This window comes from Physeter macrocephalus, chromosome 4 (assembly GCF_002837175.3).
Source record: "Physeter macrocephalus isolate SW-GA chromosome 4, ASM283717v5, whole genome shotgun sequence".
NCBI classification, from domain to species: Eukaryota; Metazoa; Chordata; class Mammalia; order Artiodactyla; family Physeteridae; genus Physeter; species Physeter macrocephalus.
In genome coordinates this window covers 81,646,173-81,664,506 of record NC_041217.1, presented here as the reverse complement: position 1 = coordinate 81,664,506, position 18,334 = coordinate 81,646,173, and the positions used below count along the sequence as shown (strand labels likewise).

At 38.9% G+C, this 18,334-nt stretch overlaps 1 long non-coding RNA gene across 4 annotated transcripts in view; it reads right to left on the bottom strand.

Moving 5' to 3' along the window:
* LOC114486196 (uncharacterized) overlaps window positions 1-18,334 on the bottom strand; it is a 37,372-nt gene that overhangs the window by 16,849 nt on the left and 2,189 nt on the right. Inside the window, exons 2-5 of one of the 4 annotated variants that reach the window (XR_008617152.1) lie at window positions 17,878-17,955; window positions 16,752-16,852; window positions 11,577-11,682; window positions 3,879-4,031 (exon numbers count right to left, since the gene is read on the bottom strand). This is a non-coding gene — a long non-coding RNA (uncharacterized lncRNA). The remainder of the gene's footprint in view (window positions 1-3,878; window positions 4,032-11,576; window positions 11,683-16,751; window positions 16,853-17,877; window positions 17,956-18,334) is intronic. The other 3 variants (XR_008617150.1, XR_003679532.2, XR_008617151.1) reach the window with 3 other exon arrangements.

Below are 18,334 nucleotides of genomic sequence, written 5' to 3'. Positions count from 1 at the left end.
GGGCTCCTGTTTCCCCACACCTTTGCCAACACCCAGCGTCATCAGACTTTTTAAATCTTTGCCAATCTAATTGGCAAAAATAGTATTTAAATTTTCATTTCTGTGGAGAGTGAGACTGAGCATATACTTGTTAGCTGTTCCTATGTCTTTTCTGAGAATTAACTATATGTATATTTTGACTGTTTTTCTGTTGGGCATCCTGTCTTTTTGTTGTTGTTGGTTTGAAGTTGTTTCTTATATATTTTAGATATGTAGCACTTGCTAATTTTGGATATCGGAAATATCTTCTCTCAAGTCATCACTTTTTTATTACCTATGTTTAGATTTTCTTTTTTTAAAAATTTATTTTATTTATTTATTTTTGGCTGTGTTGGGTCTTTGTTGCTGCGCAAGGGCTTTCTCTAGTTGCGGCAAGCGGGGGCTCCTCTTTGTTGTGGAGCAGGGGCTCTAGGCACGTGGGCTTCAGTAGTTGCAGCACGCATGCTCAGTAGTTGTGGCTCACGGGCTTCTAGAGCGCAGGCTCGGTAGTTGTGGCGCTCAGGCTTAGTTGCTCCGCGGCATGTGGGATCTTCCCGGACCAGGGCTCGAACCCGTGTCCCCTGCATTGGCAGGCGGATTCTGAACCACTGCGCCACCAGGGAAGCCCCTAGATTTTCTTTATTGGACAGAAACCCTGTGGTACACTCAGCTCAACTCCTGACTGGACTGACTTAACCCTCCATACCTATGGCCTGTCACAAAAAGAAGTTTACCTATTTCTGGACATAAACACTATTTATCTCAGTCACAACTTTCTTCCACACACAATGTCCAGCATTCAGTAAAATATTATAGGACATACATCAAACAGAAAGACAAATACTGTATGATATCACTGATATGTAAAATCTAACAAATACAACAAACTAGTGAATATTACATAAAAAAAGCAGACTCACAGATATAGAGAACAAACTAGTGGTTACCAGTAGGGAGGGAGGGGCAATATAGGGGTGGGGGAGTGAGAGGTACAAACTGTTGGGTGTAAGATAGGCTCAAGGATGTATTGTATAACATGGAGAATATAGCCAATATTTGTAATAGCCAATATTTTGTAATAAATGTAAATGGAAAGTAACTTTAAAAAACTGTATTAAAATTTCTTTCTAATTTAAAAAGTGTCATAGAACTAAAAAGAAAAAAATTATAGGACATACAAAAATCAAGGGTAAAAAAAATAGTGCCAAGACATAAAGCAATCAAAGAATCTGATCCAGATATTCAAATTATCAGACAGGGACTTTAAATAACTATGATGCATATGCTGAAGGATCTAATGGAAAAGGAGGACAAGAAGCATGAGGGAATTTCAGCAGAGATGGAGAACATAATAATGAGTCAAAAAGTTACACATTCTATTTTTATTCTTGTAGTTGTGGCGCTCAGGCTTAGTTGCTCCGCGGCATGTGGGATCTTCCCGGACCAGGGCTCGAACCCGTGTCCCCTGCATTGGCAGGCGGATTCTGAACCACTGCGCCACCAGGGAAGCCCCTAGATTTTCTTTATTGGACAGAAACCCTGTGGTACACTCAGCTCAACTCCTGACTGGACTGACTTAACCCTCCATACCTATGGCCTGTCACAAAAAGAAGTTTACCTATTTCTGGACATAAACACTATTTATCTCAGTCACAACTTTCTTCCACACACAATGTCCAGCATTCAGTAAAATATTATAGGACATACATCAAACAGAAAGACAAATACTGTATGATATCACTGATATGTAAAATCTAACAAATACAACAAACTAGTGAATATTACATAAAAAAAGCAGACTCACAGATATAGAGAACAAACTAGTGGTTACCAGTAGGGAGGGAGGGGCAATATAGGGGTGGGGGAGTGAGAGGTACAAACTGTTGGGTGTAAGATAGGCTCAAGGATGTATTGTATAACATGGAGAATATAGCCAATATTTGTAATAGCCAATATTTTGTAATAAATGTAAATGGAAAGTAACTTTAAAAAACTGTATTAAAATTTCTTTCTAATTTAAAAAGTGTCATAGAACTAAAAAGAAAAAAATTATAGGACATACAAAAATCAAGGGTAAAAAAAATAGTGCCAAGACATAAAGCAATCAAAGAATCTGATCCAGATATTCAAATTATCAGACAGGGACTTTAAATAACTATGATGCATATGCTGAAGGATCTAATGGAAAAGGAGGACAAGAAGCATGAGGGAATTTCAGCAGAGATGGAGAACATAATAATGAGTCAAAAAGTTACACATTCTATTTTTATTCTTCCAGTTATTTCCCTAAATTATTAAGACCTTTGCTTATGATTATTTTTTCTCTCTCTTAGTTATTTTGTTTGTTTTGCTTCTCTCTTGATTGTATTGTTTGTTTGTATAGTTTGGCCACGTCATTAACCTCTCTTTCACTTCTTTGGCATACCTAGAGCTGAGATTGAGGGACAAAACAAAGTTTGCCATCTTGTCAGGAAAAGGAAACTTCCTCCCATGCCTCACCTGTGATCTCAAGCAGTGACTGCTTTAAAGGTAGTGACCTTCAGTAAAAATATCAAGAAAGCACCACAGGGCTTAGTTAAATGCAGGATCTATATGGGTTTAAGAAAAGGGTCAATTTGCTTTTTGTTCAAGTAGAGTATCTCATTCTCTGATAATGCCACAAAATAAAATGTTGCCTACACTTAAACAATAATATTTCTAATAGGCAGTTTAGAAAAACAAAACAAGTTCATTGTCTAATAATTATATTATTTGTTCTAAAATTAGGTATTTTTTTCACTCAGTAATGTCAAAGTCAGAAATTATTTATTATGTCAATGGTCACATACCCTGAAATACTCAGGTTCAGAACAGATATTTTAATATTTACTGAGCTTCAGTTCTACTGCAATTTTTCCATAGCTCTTATTTCCTTTCATTCATTTGCTCATGGTTTTGATATCTTAGACTAGCTCTTTTTATATTCTAACTGCAAGATAGGAATTATTCGGGGTTAAAAAAAGAGTTGCTGAAGGAAATGGACAGTTTTGCACATTGGCCAGTTCTGCTCCATCACGTTCCATCACTGGAAATAAAGAAATTGGACCCGTGGAGACATGACACTGAGATACCTTCCCCTGGTCTATTTATCCATCAGGTACTGAAGGCATGGTACCTTCAGACTCTGAGTTTTTCAAGGCCTTTCAGAAATGTTTGAGATCTGAAAAAAACTGTCTCTCAAATACCAAAAGAAAAATTACATGTTTGATATGCTATGGGGTAGGGTAGTGGGGTTCCAAAGAAAAAGTATTTAGAACATATGCAAGCCCTAAGCCAGCCTTGAACCTCCTGGAAATGATCTTCCACCTACTTTGTTCTTGGTCTATAGCTTGTTGATTGAGAGCACTGGCTGATAGAGTACAATGGAGAATAACAGAGAATTAGAATATTTAATGCTGAAAGCTACAGTGGAGACCATCTATTCAGGTTTTCAGACTGTGCCTCAGATACAAAAGGAAGGTTGAGGCACTGGGGCCCTGGTCTACCCTGCTCCTGTTTGTACCCCCATTTCCTACAACTCCCTGCCCTGACTGCTATCAGAGCAGCTCCACTTGGATCTGTTTAATGTATCGGGATTTGTAAAGTTTTGTTTGGAAAAGGAGTTCACTGCTTAGTATTAGAAAACCACTGATCTATTCTGACGCCATCATTTTACTAATGAGTGCCCTGAGGCACAGAGAATTTAAATAAGTTACCCAAGCTCTCCCAAGTAGCTAAGAAAGCCAGGTGTTCTGAGTCTCAGTTCAAGACTCTTTCCTTAGGCAGAGACTGAGGAATCCCAGATATAAGAAAACAAGTTTATTCCAAAATCTGCCCCTGACCTTGTGTTGAGAAGGTGTTATTTCTGTCCTGGGAGGCATGTGGGCTTTGCTAGGGCAACTGTGATATGGTTCCATCACCATCTCCCATGTGCGCCTTTCCAGCCAAGGACTTGGAGGAGATCTTTTTGAAGGGCTCAGAGAGCATCTGTGAAGCTAACCAGGGGAATAAAAATCATTTTATCTCATTTTTAGTACACGGGTTATCCTCCAACTCTCATCCCTTAAGAGAAAGTTCTTGTTTCCCATTGAAGAAAAACAAAGATTTTTAAAAATCCTTTAAAAACAAAGATTTACAGCTTACAAGAAAACTAATAAGCAAAAATACAACAAAACCAGAAAGTATATAAAGAAGTAAAAGCATGCATCTGTGATGGCGAAGAACCACAAGTGACTAAAGTTTTGTTAGTCATCCAAAAAGGCTATGTAACCCACACAGTAGCTGCTAGCCACATTGGCTTCTGAGCACTCGAAATGGGGCTGGTCCAAACTGAGATGCGCTGGAGGTGTAAAATATACACCAGAATCAAGATTTAACAGGAAAAAAAAATTTTAAAGAATGTAAAATCTCTCAATAATTATTTATTTTATTGATTCGTGTTGAAATAATATTTTGGATATATTGGGCTAAGTAAAGTGTATCATTAAAATTAATTTCACTTATTCTTTTTGCTGTTTTTAACGTGCCTACTAGAAAAATGTTAATTACATATTTAAATATAAAGCTTGTGTTATATTTCTATTTGGACAGCACTGGGCTAGAAGTAACTAATTCATGTCCATGGCAACTGAGCTGAGAAGGCTGGGGTTCTTTCCAGGAATAGCTTCCTCCCTGCATGGTCCTGGCCCAAAACTAAGGTCTCCAACAAAGAGCAGCTCCAGGCTCTTCACTCAGGCTCTCAAATTATGTGCCTTCAGGGAGTGGTCATTAAAATCAATTGCATCAGAAACCTGACTTAACCTGAGGATATGTCATTTAGCAGGTTTTCAGGGTTATGAGATAAAGGTCTAAAGGGCAAATTCCATTTAAGTTGATTTTCAAGCACCACTTCTGTGGTGTCAAAGCAAAAAAGCAAAAAACTCCCTACAGTGAATTTCTACTAAGTAGGTGGGATTAGATCTGTTAAAAGCAGAAACATACTAAAACCTATGTTGCTCAGGACTTTGCCTAACAGAAATCTCTGGAAGTTTTATTTTTTGTCATCTCTAAAACAAACCTTTAATCAGAGAAGTATTTATTTTAGTCTCACTGGAGATGCCTTTCAAAAGAAATGCCTGACATAAAACAAAACTGAAGTGTTTTGTTGGTTTAGGATATACATTCTCTTTTTTATAAAAACAAAGTTTTGGTCTGTGAGAAATGAGAGGCACTACATTTAGAGCTGAAGTTTGGTTAGCACTGAAAATTGCTAGGGCTCTGAAGAAAAGAACAATTATGAAGAGCCTGTTAGAGTTCTAAAAATAAACCAAACCCAAAACAAACAAATAAAGCACTTGCTTTTTAAAAGAGACAATATGATAAGACATTCAAATTTTAAATGGACCCATGATAGGCTGAGTAATGGTCCTCAAAGATACAAACATCCCAATCCCTGGAGGCTGGAAATGTGACCTTATATTGCCAAAGGGACTTTGCAGGTGTGATTAAGTAAGGATCCTGACAGAGGGAGATTATCCTGGATTATCCAGGGAGGACTTAAATGTAGTCACAAGTGTCCTTACAAGAGAAAAGTAGAGGGAGATTTGACTACAGAAGAGAAGGCACGAAGACTACAGACCACAAAGCAGAGTCCTGAGTGATGTAACACAAGCCAAGGAATGTCAGCAGCCGCCAGAAGCTGGAAGGGGCAGGGAATAGATTCTCCCCTGGAGCCTCAAGAAGGAACAAGCCCTGCCGACACCTTGATTTTAGTACCATTAGACTCATTGCAGACTATGGCCTCCAGAACTGTAAGAGAGTTAAACTTCTATTGTATTCAGCCACTACATTGTGGCAATGTGTAATGGCAGCAATAAGACCCTAATACAGGACCCCAGTGACTTCACAAAATTAACCTAGAGGCTGAATTTTTTCCCTTCAATCACATTAGTTTTTATAGGCTTAAAGCATGGAAAATAGAAATCTCTAAGATAAAGGTCTTGGGAGAACACAGATCAAAGGGTAAAGTGCTCTAAATGGCATTTGCCCTCTCATCTTTCCTTAGCTTTTATCCCACTCTCTAGCCTTGGATTCTCCATCCCCTTGTCCTTCCTTGCCCTCCCTCTCCCAATATCCTCCACCCCAAGATTAGCAACCCATCCAGATGCAACTTCAGATGTACTTTTGTGTCTGACTTGCCAAACCTCTATAATGTTAACAGAAACATTCCAATTTTCCTTGTGAAATCATCTATGGTATAATAATAAATGTAACTACCAGCCCATGGTTTATAATAAATATTAATTCATTTATTCAACAAATACTTATTGAGTACCAACTATGCCCTAGGCACTATGTTAGATCCTGGCAGAATAGCAGGGAACAAGGTAGATGTGGTCCCTGCCTTCATTTACAGATTAGTAAAGGAGATGGACTATAGCAAGTAAACATATAAATACATAAAAGGATCAACTATGGTTAAAAGCTGTGACAGAGACAAAGAGAGTACAGTGTCAGGGAATGACAGAGCTGGCCTGTCTTAGGAAATGGCATTTGTCTTGCAAAGAGCAGGGTGGGGGGAAGAGAGCATCCCACATGGAGAGACAGCACCCGAGGACCCAGGTGGGGTAAGAGGTTAGTGTGTGTCAGAGATGCAAACAAACCCATTTGGGCAGAGCACAGCAGGAAGGGATGACAAGAGCATAAATGAAGTTAGGTAGGCAGGGGACAGATGACCTAGAGATTCAAGGGTAACGGTAGACATCCCTTTTCTCCTGGTGAACAGCCTGGGAGTATCAGGAGGTGGAAAGCCTCTAGCTAAGAAATATGACAGTAATTGAAGCCTTACCAGTAGAGATGCATTCCTTTAAGTCTGGAAATTTTATCTGAATATCTTCCACCCTCCAGGAAGCATTTTAAACCATTATCAGTTAACACTTTGGTGGGAATTAGTTTCCTGGACTCCTTTCTTTGATTCAACATTTACCGCCTGTCCTCTTGTGCCAGACAGCCCCGTTTGGGGTACTACACGGGTATGAAGGATAGGAGAGAGCCTGGTCCTGCTCTCACGGAGCACAGTGGTAGTAAAGTGCTATGAGGGAAAATCGTAGGGAGCAAATGAGAGTGGCTCACAGCAGGCCCCAGACTGATCTGGGCAAAGGAAGAAGGCTTCAGGGAGGAAGTAGCACTTAAACAGGAAACTGAAGGATGAATAGGAGTTGGCCAGGTCAGTGTGTGTGTAGCGAGGAACTGAAGAGGAGTACTCCTGGTCTGTCTGGAGTCCTATGGAATTAGCACACTAGAAGAGTTGAGAGAAGTCCAGTGCATAGAGATTGAAAGTGAGGATGGAAGAGAGAGGACTGCATAGGTAACCTTGGAGGCCCTGGTAAATGAATTTGGACTCTACTCTAAAAACAAAGAGAAGCTGTTAATGGGTCATAAGCAGAAGAGTTATAGGCTCAAGTTTGCATTTCAAAAAGATCACCCATGTTTTGGTGTAGAGAATGGGATTGGAGGTAAATAAAATTGAAAGTAAAAGAACATTCAGAAGGCGATGGCTGCCTTTAGGCAGGAAATGATGGTGGCTTGGATAAGGATGAAGATTTCCTAATTGCAGAGCCTACTTAATCTTTGCATTTACATTTATTTACAATTTAGATTAAATATCAAGTCTTTATCAATTATGTTGGTCAGATATTGAGTATGATTTTTATGCCTTTGCAAAGAAGTAGAGTATTATTTTTTATATAAGTGAAATTAATTTCAGTCTCAAGCCACATTCTTCTGGAATTTGTAAATTTGACTTTGGTCAATTTGTGTGTGGGGGGGTTCTCCACTTCTTCCTTGGTATGTATCTGAATTTGGGGAAGAAGGTATGCTGAGATCTTGTACAAAGTGGGTGTTGGGGGAACAATCTTGTCTCCTTCATTGCGTTCTACTCTGAAATCCACTGACACATCCTTGGTCACATATCTCTCTTCTGCTCTAGAATCATGCTTGGTATGTAGGACCAATAGTTTCTTGTTGGATCTTGGGGACAGATTCAAGAGATATTTAGATGGAAAAAAATGATTGTATTTAATGATTCATATACACTGAGAGTGAAGCTTCAAGAATGACTTGTAGAGTTTTTTGCATTAGAAACTGGATGGTGCCTTTCAACGAGACAGGAACCTTGGGAGAGGAGCAGGTGCAGGGCAGTGGGCTGGAATCATATGGTCACTTTAGAACATGATGTGTTTGAAATATTCAAGATGAGATATTGAAGAAGTGATGGTAATGGGGGAGTCTGAAGCTTGGAAAACATCTGGGGTTGAGAAAATACACACACACACACACACACACACACACACACACACACACGGTTTTTTCAGTGTAAAATAGAAGGTAGTGGAAGCTCTGGGACACCATGAGATCCCCTGGAGAAAGAGAAAGAGTGTGAAGTAAAATAAGAAGAGGGCTTTGTTAAAAGTCTGAGGAATATTCAAAGATTGGGTAGAAGGAGAACTGGCAAAATATCCATGGAGGTAAGAGGAAAACAAGAAGAATGGCATGAAACAAAAGTCTGAAGAAGAAAGTCTTTAAAGGTGGGAGTGGTGAACAATATTAAATGCTACTGTTGTTCAGTCAAGTAAGATGAAAACTGAAAAGTATCCTCTGGACTAAAAAGTCCTTGGTGATCCTAGAAAGAGCGATTCTAGGGTATGGAAAAGGCAAAAGCCAAATTGGTGTGAAGAGTCTACCATGAACATGTGGGACAGTCACTAGACACTTCAGAAGAGTCATGCCCTTGCAGGAGGCCTAAATTAGCCCTGCAGTAGGGGCTGCTCCAAACCCACTCCAACAAAGCTTAAGAAAAAGCTTCAAAAGGTCAAGCTAATGCACAAATAAATAAACTGCCTGCTAGGACAAAGGCTAACAAGCTTTAACTAAGACAACAACATCCAGTGGTCAATAACAAAACTTCATAATTTATAGAATCCAATAAAAAATCATTTACATGCACCCCAATGTTCATAGCAGCACTGTCTACAATTGCCAAGACGTGGAAGCAACTTAAGTGTCCATCAACAGATGACTGGATAAAGAAGAAGTGGTATATATGTGTGTATATATATATATATATATATATAATGGAATATATATGTAATAGAATATATATATATATAGTGGAATACTACTCAGCCATAAAAATGAATGAAATAATGCCATTTGCAGCAACATGGATGGACCTAGACATTATCATACTAAGTGAAGTAAGTCAGACAAAGACAAATACCATATGATATCACTTATATGTGAAGTCTAAAAAAAATGATACAAATGAATTTATTTACAAAACAGAAATAGACTCACAGACATAGAAAACAAACTCATCGTTACCAAAAGGGAAAGGGGTGGGGAGAGATAAACTGGGAATTTGGGATTAACAGATACACACTGCTATATATAAAATAGATAAGCAACAAGGACCTACTGTATAGCACAAGGAACTATAGCCAATATCTTATAATAACCTATAGCTGAAAAGAATATGAAAGAGTATATATATATATAACATATATACATATAACTGAATCACTTTGCTGTACACCTGGAACACTGTAAATCAACTATACTTCCATTTTTAAAACCTCCCCCCAAATTAAAAACCACTATAGGGCTTCCCTGGTGGCACAGTGGTTGAGAGTCTGCCTGCCGATGAGGGGACATGGGTTTGTGCCCCGGTCCGGGAAAATCCCACATGCCGCGGAGCGGCTAGGCCAGTGAGCCATGGCTGCTGAGCCTGCGCGTCCGGAGCCTGTGCTCCGCAACGGGAGAGGCCACAACAGTGAGAGGCCCGCGCACCACAAAAAAAAAAAAAAAAAAAAAAAAAAAATCACTATAAATAAGCAGCAAGAAATTGGGACTTATAACCAGAAGAAAAATCAGTCAATAGAAACAAACCCAGAAAGGAAGAGATAAGAGAATGAGCAGATTAGCAAAGACTTCAAAATAGTTATTAGAAATATGGCCATGTATTGGGGAAAATATCACTACAATGAGAAGTGAAGATATAAAAAAGAAAATATAAGCAATCATATAACGATTTCTTTTTCAGAAAGCACCACCCCCCCCACCAAAAAAAACTATAACCTGCCCTGCAGCCTCTTTTCTGCAAAAGATTTTTTTTTCCTATAACTTTGTACTTCTGTTTCCTTGTATGGAAGTATTTTTAAATTGCCTTGGGGATCATATCATATGTAATTTTTAAAGAAAGTTTAAAGTGACCTTGATAGGTGCTGGGGAAGGAGGGAGGGAGGTATGATTGTGATAGAATTCCAGATGCACTTTTGCCCTGAATTGACATTGTTTGTAGAAAGTACAAGACTTCCTGGTCTCTGAGCACAGAGCAGATGCCTAGAGCTGCACGGATGACCAGGTTGTGTGTTCTCCTGAACAGTCTGGTGTCTCGGGTCCACCTGCCTATGGGTCCCTCAGACCTAAGGTCTAACAGTCCTGAGCCTTATTGTGGCAGAACTCTCATAAATGCTGGCCACATTCTCTTTTAACCATCCTTTGGGAGCTTTAAGAGTACTTTTAAAGGTATGCTTAAAGTTAAAAGAAATATTAATTAAAAGGAAAACATTAAAGTTCAGGAGCTCATCTGGTATATTTGTGAGCATCTTTATCAGAGCTATGTTGAGTCTTGGGCACATCAGCAATTTAAGGTAATAGGAGAAAGACCAGATCTTCTCACCTAGCTCTGCATCCCCATTAAGGAGGTATGGGTTTCCCCTAAGGATATTCATCCCATAAACATTGATCTCAAAGCTGAATTTTCAACTTTGAAATCTCCCATATTATCAGCTTTTCCAAGATTGTTCATACGGTCAAGAACTCATGGGAGCTCACATTACTTTAGTTCATAGATCACTTTAGTTCTAAAGCACTACTACAAACCTTAAACTTTAAAATGATAAATGACAGGACATATTTTTATTTACACTCATTTAATTGAAAACTTATTTATTTCTGCACAGTCCCATGCCAGTAAGGGAATTAGAAGTCGTGTTTTTAGCTATTCCCTGGATGAAGGAAAATAGAAATGTGGGTCTCAGTTGAGTGCACCAAGCTTTCATGCTTATATTTGGTGCCAGATGGTCACCTGTTGGAGGGGCCAGAAGACCTCCAGGACTAAATCCATCCTAACCTTCTACATCCAGCTCCAAATAAAACATCTCCATCAGCACATCTTCTCCCTGTGCAAACCACTTCACTGAATAGAAAACTTCTCTGCTTAAGTGATTTCTCATTATCAGCTTGTATTTTGACATCCAACAAACTAAAACTAAGTTTTTAGTCTGAAGCAATAACTTTCCATTATATGTTATTTCAAGAAGCACCCATCTCCTTGCAACAGAGCATGTATTTATCTCATAAACACATACACAGCTGAAAAGAGCAATGACAAAAATAAAAACATAAGCACAAAATGACTCAGGTGTCTTTGATCAAATATATTTATTATCAGTTATATTAACTTATTTTATGCCATAGACATTTTGCTCCTAAAATCTCACCTTCTTTCACTTACTTTAGTTCTTCATTTTATCCTCAATGGACCTGTCTCATGTCTTGACCATGGGAAGAAGATGGTGAGGAAAAGGCAAGCAGGTCACCAGGATGCTGTAAATGGCAATGACATATCATTAGGAACACCGTCATATAACAGACCAGGCCGAGAATACATCATTAAGAACCCAGACAGGGGCTTCCCTGGTGGCACAGTGGTTGAGAGTCCACCTCCTGGTGGCACAGTGGTTAAGAGTCCACCTGCCGATGCAGGGGACACGGGTTCGTGCCCTGGTCCGGGAGGATCCCATGTGCCGCGGAGTGGCTAGGCCCGTGAGCCATGGCCGCTGAGCCTGCGCGTCCGGAGCCTGTGCTCTGCAACGGGAGAGGCCACGACAGTGAGAGGCCCGCGTACCGCTAAAAAAAAAAAAAAAAAAAAGAACCCAGACAGAAGATCATCATCTTCCATCATCATCTGAATTAAAAAGCACCTCCAAAGGAACTGTTTACTGCTTTGTCTGCAAAAAGTGCTCTGAACACTAAACCAAAGAGACAAAACATCCTTTAGCAGATTGTTGGAGCACTTAAGGAGGTGTAAATTGTAATTAGCCATATGCTAGACTTTCACAGCCCAATAAGAAAGAAGCCTGATGGTGCAAGATCTCTGTGGCCCAGTTTTTCAGGTCAAAAGCAGAATGGCTGTTGAGTAAGGAATAATCCACAAAGGAGAGCTACAATGCTATTCCATTCTCTGGCTGCAAACACAACAGATGAGAAGGCCTTCAGCACGTGTTTGCGACTGCAGTCATGTTGCTGAGTTATCAGGGAGGGAGGGCCCCTATTGAGCTAAAGTCCCAACCTTAAAATCATGGATCTGGGGACACATTTACTCTGTTTACAAAGGAATCAGAGTGTAAATGTGTTACAAAGATAATATTGTTCTATATTAATATTTCCAGATAAGAAAAAATGCTTCCAAGATGGGGCCTGTTCCAGAGAGTGGAATCTGTTAGTAAAATCAAACAAACAAAACAAAACAAAACCAAAAAACAACTCACAAACTTTTGAGAACTTGGTTTTAGTTACTGCTGTGCTAACTAATTATGTGACTTGCAGTATGTCCCTGAATCATCTTAAACCTATTATCAAACCTCCCATAGCCTAAATTTAACATTTTTATAATGTGGGGGGGTGGGCTCAGTGATTTCTAAAAAATGGCACTCAAAATTTGTGTGTGTTTGAGTGCACCCTCTTCAGTACCCTCATTGTCCTGAGGAAATACCATTAACTTCGGGCTTCCTGGTGGCGCAGTGGTTAAGAATCCGCCTGCCAATGAAGGGGACACAGGTCTGCACACCTAGAGCTCATGCTCTGCAACAAGAGAAGCCACTGCAATGAGAAGCTTGTGCACTGCAATGAAGAGTAGCCCGCACACTGCAATGAAGAGTAGCCCCCGCTCGCCGCAACTAGAGAAAGCCCACGCGCAGCAATGAAGACTCAGTGCAGCCAAAAATAAATAAATAAAATAAATTTTTAAAAAAAACATTAACTTCATTGGGTTTGTACAAGGTCCTGTGACAAAAAAAAGTGAAGGAAAATGAATGAAATACTGCCATTTGCAGCAATATGGATGGACCTAGAGATTATCATACTAAGTGAAGTAAGTCAGGCAGAGAAAGACAAATACCATATGATATTGCTTATATGTGGAATCTAAAATATGACACAAATGAAGTTATTTACAAAACAGAATAAGACTCACAGACATAGAAAACAAATGTATGGTTACCAAAGTAGAAAAGGAGTTGGGGAGGGATACATTAGGAATTTGGGATTAACAGATACACACTACTAAATATAAAATAGATAAACAACAATGACCTACTGTATAGCCCAGGGTGGAAGATAATCTGAAAAAGTATACATATATATATATACATATATGTGTAAAACTAAATCATTTTGCTGTACACCTGAAACTAACATAAGATTGTAAATCAACTATAATTCAATTAAAAACTGTCTTTATTAAAAAAAGGTGAAAGAAGAATCTCAGGCCTGTTAGGAGGGGCAAATAAAACTGAGACTATTCAAAATCTTGCACTGAAACAGATAATTGACAGGAGGATTTGATTTGCTGTTTGGCTGAGAATAAGATACTCTTCTCATTCATATGAAAACCGATGAAGATGAGTTTATATCATTTAAGATGCAATATGATCTTCTGGCTCAAATAGCTGGATGCCAGCAAATTAAGGATTAACTTGGTTCTGAAAATCATGTGAATTTGTGTGCTGATGTCACTTTCTACTAAGCGACTTTCACTACTGTAGGGAGATAACAAGATCTGGCTAATTCTTCTTAAGGCAGATAAACATAGGGGCAAGAGCCTTTAGACTGAAGAAGACATAATGGATACCATCCTTCTTTCTAATCTACTTAGTCACATTGTTATGTTTTAATCTGGAGCCCATTTCATGATCAGATAGTAGAGCAAGTGTGCAATTTCCAGTCAACAACTCCTCCTCCTTGCTCTCACCCCTACCACCCCATCCAGTACTGCAGCCAAGAAGAAAGTCTTCACCGGAAGGCAAGCGCCACTAGTGAGAGGAGAGGCTTTGCTGGTTTAACCCTGTATTCCTCACACCTAGAACAATATGCCCAGGACAGAGTGGTTGCCCAGGACGCATTTGTTGAATGAATTCTCATACATAACGATTTTCAGAATGGTTTCAGGATTGGTGACTTCTCCTTTCTGAGACTGAGTAGATCCAGTGGATCAAACTTGATTCTCTGAAATCTACTTTGGCTTCCTACTTTCTGAAGGCAATGTAAATTGCTGGTTTTAATTTAGAAAGCCCAGTTGGGGTTAACACTCTTGATATGCAGGTTATCATCATGTTTGCTCAATACTTAACCAACTCAAGTGGTTCAGGCAATTCCAATAGCACCCAGATTTTAATCCTGGGGAACTTTGGGGCATTTGGCAAATTTTTATCCATCCTACTGAATTATAGCCTCAAATGACAGAGGTCCATGAGTATGGCAAATTCATCATTTCAGTCTGTATTCCCTACTTGTAAAACTTCCCTGAATAAGAAATAGCAGCAGCATAGCGGCAGTAACAGCAACAACCCTGATGTTTTCATTAAAGTTGGGCACTCAGGAATGAATCTGTTGAATTAAATGAATGTCCCATTCTCTAAGCTCAGTGCCTCTTGGGACAGCATGTAAAACTGGACTCTTAGCAAGCAAAACACTCTATGATCTAAATTCAAACATAATTAATGGCTAATTTCCCTCATATTTCATCTCTTTCTGCTGTAACCTAAAAATAGAACTGTAGACCTAACTCTATTCATACTCTTTTATTGCTAAGGTTTGAGACATGGAAATGGCCAATTCCTCCAAATTAGATTTAGATCTATTTTAGTATATGCTTTCACCCACTTACAGACGGTTTTTGAATGATAGTTGTTGGTTTGGGAGGCCAGAACACGGAGACACGTCCATCTCACCGCTAATTCCATTTTCTTTTTGCTTTTCCTCCCTTTGTCTTCTTGCTCCTTCCTCCCAGACATCTGTCCTCAAAATCTGGCTTCCTTGTGATCTGGTCACTCCCATCACATTTGCTGTGTTTATATCAACTTAATGTTGACAGAGGTATTTGGACTTTGGCTGTCTTTATTAAGGCATGTTGCTGTGACATACTAACAATAAAGAGTTATCTCAGCATGAAGGTTTATGCAGAAGGAAAAATGTTCTTCAGATTTTTTAAAAAGACTAACTCTGGGTACATTTAGGCTGGTATACAACACTGATTTCCAAGGATTTGAAACTACACTTAACACACATGAATTCTATTATCTTGCATACCAAATTTCAGTAGCCTTCAGGGACACCAAATTACCAGTGAAGCAAAAGGCATGACACTGTGGTTAGGTGTGGAGGTTTTACAATAAAAGAAAGATGACAATAATTGAGTGTATTTGCTTCAAGGCTTTATGTAATTTACCTGATAAAGTTAACCTTTCTTCCTCTCATATCCCAACACGTGTATATTTGATAGACACACTATTTTAAACATTATTTTAATTGTTTATTATTTTTAAAAAAACCCAGATGTTCATTACTTCTGAGTTATAAAAAGAAATAGAGGTACTATAAAATTATAGTAGGAAAGGACTTAAGAAAAAGAAAAATGAGTAAAGAATGGTCAGATGGGGAAAATATGCTCTCAAAATGGAACTCTTTGCTAAGAGCCACAGATGCAATACCTTGAGCCTCAGGAGAGCTTTAATTAGTCCTGCTCTTCTTTCAGCGCATGCTCAGAAGCTCTGGCACGGACTGTAAATGAGGGCAAGGAAATCCAGCAGGGGCCTGGGTGGGTTAAGGCGGGGGAAGGGCAGGATCTTAAAGGGGCAACGACCATTTAAAAGAGCAATGCCTCTAGGCCTCACCATTCCTGTCTCAGGCCCTTCAACCTACCACCACCAACCTACTCTACCTTCTGTGTTCCCTACCTCAGTTAATAGTACTACCTCCATTTTCCCAGTTGTTGAAGCCAGAAACATAGGAATCATTGATTTCTCTCTCGTATGCTTCTGCAAAATGAATCACTGTCAATTTTTGCAGATTTTACCTTAAATTTGACTTCACTTCTCAATCCCTATTACCACTGTCCTGGTTTAAGCTCTCAGACCCTCAGTGGGTCCTGCCTGGGCCCTTACAACAGTGTCTCAACTGGTGTTATGTGCATTTTCCACTGCTGCCAAATCATCTTTTAAAAATCACACCACTCAACCTGAAAAAACACTTCAGTGGTCCCCATCACCTGCAGGAAAAAGTTGAAGCTCCTTAGCACTGCATACCTGGCCTCTATCAATCCACAGACCTAATTTCTGACACTCCCAGGGTTGTATTTTCTGTTCTCACAATAGCCAACTGCTTTTAGGATATATGTTCCAACACAATGTGAATTAACACGGAATATGTAGAAAAGCTTCTGACCCACTTAAAATACATAAACTTTTAGTGAGTAAGATGAAATAACCCAGCTTCTACTTAACACTTAATTTATTAATTTAGCTATATATCATAAAATATGGATGCATAATTTTTTCACTCTCACACAACATAATATCAAAGGAAAATTTCAAAAGTTAAAAATATGACTCTCTTACCTATACAGAATGAACCCATGTCAATGATTTTATTTTAATTGATGAAGGAAGCAGTAGGGTGGTAAAGCTGGTTCTAACAGCATTTGAAGAACTGGTTATTTCTAGGAAAAAACAAAAGATTGCTAGATTATATATAAAACAAGTTAATGTTCTGCAGGACAATGAAATAATAGATTCTCTCTCCTATTAAACATAATCATTTACATCTCTACCAAAAAGAAAATCTACAAATTTACATGTAACTGCACAGTATCTAGACTCTAATTCATAGCAAATAGCCAGGTCAAACACTGGTAAATTTTCCTACTGAATTAAATAATTAAATAATCCTGGGGGTGGGCTTGTTGAATAATGCTTCATGATTAAAGGAAATACAGTCCTCTTCTTGCTTTCTGATTATTTCCAAGTGCAGGACAATTTTCCTTAACAGTGAAAGTTTTTTGTTAAAACACTTCACATTAGTCTTGTTCATCAGTGTTTTGGCACCACAATAGTCACTTCTTGAGTCACCTAACAAAGCTTTTCAGAACATAACATTTTATGTCCTCCTATGTTTTCTCTGATAAAGCATTCTGGAATCTCGTGTAGTTTGAAAAGAGAATAAACATATTAAGTAACTATCAACATTGTAGAACAGTGTACAGTTATGTGGATGTTGAAACGTTGAGTAACTACTAAAATAATAACAACAATAATAATAACAATAATAGTGCAATGTGTAGCTCCCAAAAATAGAAGAAAGAAGGACCATATAAAAATGGCTTGGGCTTCCCTGGTGGCTCAGTGGTTGAGAATCCGCCTGCTGATGCAGGGGACACGGGTTCATGCCCCGGTCCGGGAAGATCCCACATGCCGCGGAGCGGCTGGGCCCGTGAGCCATGGCCGCTGAGCCTGCGCGTCCGGAGCCTGTGCTCCTCAACGGGAGAAGCCACAACAGTGAGAGGCCCGCCTAGCACACACACACAAAAATAAATAAATAAATAAAAATAAAAAAATAAAAATGGCTTTAAGACTTCAATAGATGGCCAGGAAGTAAAAAGAAAGAAGATGGTAAACATAAAACACAAAATAGTAGAAATGATTCTAAATATATCATTCACAATGAGTATAAGTGGGTTTAACTCACCTGTTAAAAGACAGAGACTACAAAATTGGATAGACAAATAAACCCTTCTTCCATAAACATGTCTAGAATGTAACAAAGCTGAAAGGATGAAAACAAAGGGATTACAAGGAAAATGACAACAAAAAAAACTGACACAGCAATGTTAACATTAGACAAAATAAAAATTAAAACAAAAAGCTTTAAGAGAAAAAAAGATATTTTATCACGATTAAAGGAATGATACAATTGGTACTTTCATAAACTTTCACAAATAAAAACAGAACTTGATAAAACTCGAAAATGATAATCATTTTGTAAGATTTTTTTTTTTTTTTTTTTTTTTTTTTTTTTGTGGTATGCGGGCCTCCCTCTGCTGTGGCCTCTCCCGTTGCAGAGCACAGGCTCCGGACGCGCAGGCTCAGCGGCCATGGCTCACGGGGCCCAGCCGCTCCGCGGCATGTGGGATCCTCCCAGACTG